The sequence below is a fragment of the Eriocheir sinensis genome, chromosome 7 (genome assembly GCF_024679095.1).
Source record: "Eriocheir sinensis breed Jianghai 21 chromosome 7, ASM2467909v1, whole genome shotgun sequence".
Classification (NCBI taxonomy): Eukaryota; Metazoa; Arthropoda; class Malacostraca; order Decapoda; family Varunidae; genus Eriocheir; species Eriocheir sinensis.
Window position 1 is genome coordinate 21,025,571 of NC_066515.1, and position 3,769 is coordinate 21,029,339.

Consider the following 3,769-nt stretch of genomic DNA (forward strand, 5'->3'; position numbering starts at 1 on the left):
TGTTATTGTTTTTTTTACACCTTTGCTGTAAGAAAAAAAAATTAGAGGTGTTAAAAGCAAGGAGAATACAACAAAAAAAATAATGAATAACGATGCAAAATATAAAAAAAAAGTAGAGTTTAGGAGGACGGCAATGAAAATAAGACAGCTTAAGCTAATTTGTCCAACAGACTTATAAAAAAAAAATCGTATTAGAGAAAGCTGAATTATGAGGAAGTGCAAGAATATATAAGGAAAATCATGAAGCGTGAGAAACCAGAACTGAAGACGAAAACACACGTAGACAAATGAAAATAATGGTTCAAAGTGTGCAACAGATACCTTGAGGAAAAAAAAGGTACATGATTAGGATTAGATTGAGGAAATGTAAAGCCTAATATAACACAATGAAAAACACAGACAGGCAATTGAAGACGAAGGCGAATATGAAATACGAGATGGAGAGGAATACAAGGGAGGAGTGGTTGTGAGGAGGGAGGGGAAGGAAGGAAGGAAGGAGGGAAGGAAGGAGGGAGGGAAGGGAAACAAAGCAAGAGGCAAAGAAGTGAAATTGTAGATAAAAACGGATACAAAAAACACAAAATCTTAACAGAAGTGGTTGTGAGGAGGGAGGAGAAGGAAGGATGGAAGGAAGGAAGGGAAGGAAAATAAACCAAGAGGCAAAGAAGTGAAATTGAAGATAAAAACAGATACAAAAAACATAAAATCTTAATAGGAGTTGTTGTGAGGAGGGAGGGGAAGGAAGGAAGGAAGGAAGGAAGGGAAGGAAAATAAACCAAGAGGCAAAGAAGTGAAATTGAAGATAAAAACAGATACAAAAAACACAAAATCTTAACAGGTGAGGATTTGCAACAGACGGACGGACATTCGAAGCGAGCGGCGCTGTGAGCAGGTTCATGAGACCCCGCCGCGCCGCCAGTCTGTTGATGCTAATTATAGAGCACAATTACGTGAGCACTGGGACGGGCGCCTTGTTCAGCAGCCTCGGAGTAAGATATCACACCGGGAGGGACGGGGAAGACACGCATGGGAAGGAGAGTAAGAAGAGGTGAGGGAAGGACGAGGAAAGGTGCCAGATGAGAAAGGAGGGAAAGGAGAGGAAAAGAGAAGTAGGGAGAGATAATAAAGGAGGAAAGAAGAAGAGGAGAGAAGAAAATTATGAGGATGGTGGAAGTGTGGAAGAAAAATGGATATGAAAGATGATACAGGAGAAAAGAAAGGGATGGAGAGAGAGAGAGAGAGAGAGAGAGAGAGAGAGAGAGAGAGAGAGAGAGAGAGAGAGGAGAGAGAGGCTCCCTCTTTAAATCCGTCAATCACTACTTTTTGTCTGTTGCTCTCAACCCAATTGATCCATTGGTTTACCTGACCGTCAACACCTATTTTTTTAATTTGTTGTAAAGTAATTTATGATGGGACTTTATCAAACGCTTCTGAAATCAAGAGAGAAGGATTTTTTTGTTGCTGCCCCAATTGTCCCATTAATGAGTGGGGTACTAACTCTTTTGTCTCTTCTCTAATTATATGTAGTTACCTACACCCCACAAATCAAAGTTAGACCACCCTGTGTAATTACCTGGTACTTTTTGTCTCCCTTCAAAAATCGGTGTCACGTTAGCCTTTTTCCAATCTGAAGGACAATGCCTTGTCGCGCAAGGACATATTGAATACGGGAGGGAGTTCAATATGATCGCATTAACGAGGTGTTCTAGGAACCGACATACCTGACTAGGTATTACTGAGGTATATAACAAGGTATTTGGTCTTCTAAGTTAACAGGATTTTTGTCGAGTTGGTTCAGAAACCATTTTTTCACGATAATTTTCCTCTAGAATTTCCTCTTTCTATTCTTCACCTTCCGACAGTCTGTCCCTGATGTCGTCCAGTCGGGGAGGGGAGGTTAAGTCTCAATGTATCAGTGAGTCGCTGTGACTGCCTTAAGGTAAGCCGTACATTTCAAAGAGATCGCCATCAAAGACCGCCCCCAGAGGGCCTGTCCAGATATTATAATTTTCTTGATTTTGTTTACTATTTTGCTGCAGTTTCAACGTTTTGTTTTTGTTTGTTTTGTCAGGTTTTTGCAAGTGTCTTTTAGTTGAAGAGGTTTTTGACAAAACCAAACCTCTACGGATCATTGTACGAGAATCTGTAGCCATCTATGTTGTATTCTTTGTATAAATCAAACCTATGGTGTCGATAAATGTTGTAAATGTTTATGTTAGTTATAAGTTTTCTGTCAGAGCAAGACATCGCAGTTCATCAAATTTGTTTCTTCTGGCTACGCGCATTGAAACTAAGGACTCTTAGGTTATCTTGAAGCTTGGTAATAGAGGGGAGGGAGGGAGGGGAGGGATGGAAGGACGAGGCTGAGAGGGAGAGACCCAGTGCACTGTGATGTCGTCAACACCAGCTCCAGAGAGAGAGAGAGAGAGAGAGAGAGAGAGGAAAAGAGTGGCATAGAAGGAGAGGGTGGAAGGGAGAGAGTGGAGGAGGGAGGGTGAAAGGGAGAGAGTGGAAAAGAGTGGCATAGAAGGAGAGGGTGGAAGGGAGAGAATGGAGGAGGGAGGGTGAAAGGGAGAGAGGGGAGGAGGAAAAAGGGAGGAGATTAAGGTAAAGAAAGGAGACGCCAGGGAGAGGAAGGAGATGTGGGCAGGAGGAAATAAGGGAGAATGATATACGATCTGTCTACCTCTCCCTTCTCCTCCTCCTCCTCCTCCTCCTCCCTTCCTTTCTTCTTTGCCTCTCCCTTTCTCCCCTCCTTGCCTTTCACAGCCTACCTCCGCCACTGCTTCCAGATAAACACGATGTTGTTGTTTTTGTTGTTGTTGTTGTTGTTGTTGTTGTTGTTGTTGTTGTTGTTGTTGTTGTTGTTGTTGTTGTTGTTGTTGTTGTTGTTGTTGTTGTTGTTGTTGTAGCAGCAAAAGCAGTGGGAATAAATAAATCGTGGATGACTGGCACATAAATTAGATAAAATAAAAGACATCTTATCATGTACTTGACCGTTGGCTAATCGCTATCAGTAATCGTCACATCGTCTGATCAAAAACCTTCCCTCTGTCTGTTAAACTTATCATTATCCTGAGAAATATAAAACTACATGGCCGTATATGATGGCTATTTCTCGCTCCTCAATGAAGCCTCCGTGGCACAATTGGTTAGCGCGTTCGGCTGTTAACCGAAAGGTTGGTGGTTCGAGCCCACCCGGGGGCGCTTGTTTTATTTTTCTTTCTTTCTTTATTTTTTTTTTGGAACGACGTTAAGAGACGTTAGGAGGATATTTGTTTGTACATCCTGGTGAACGCGTCTGATATCAAGGGCGGATGTAGGGGGTTTAAATTCCCCTTGCATTTAGTGTTTTTTTTTACATATGTTTGCCCTTGATAGCACACACGCACACACACACACACACACACACACACACACACACACACACACACACACACATATATATACACACACACATACACACAGGCATATACGCAGATGCACACACACATTCTCTCTCTCTCTCTCTCTCTCTCTCTCTCTCTCTCTCTCTCTCTCTCTCTCTCTCTCTCTCTCTCTCTCTCTCTCTCTCTCTCTCACATGTGATTTGTTAAGTAATTTAATTCCTGTGTTCTTCTAATAATTGGGTTCAAAAGTTAAACACCAAACTTTCCTTCATTACAAAAATTCATGTTTGGGTCACTCGTATTTCTTTTCTTTTCACAGTAACGCACCGATCTATCTGTTTATTCGTATTTTATTTATATATATTTTTTATTTTTTTCTC

At 41.5% G+C, this 3,769-nt stretch overlaps 1 non-coding gene across 1 annotated transcript; it reads left to right on the forward strand.

Moving 5' to 3' along the window:
• Nucleotides 1-3,133: 3,133 nt before the first annotated feature.
• Trnan-guu (transfer RNA asparagine (anticodon GUU)) lies at nucleotides 3,134-3,207 on the forward strand. Its single transcript has one exon. It is a non-coding gene; the product is annotated as a tRNA-Asn (tRNA).
• Nucleotides 3,208-3,769: the final 562 nt, after the last annotated feature.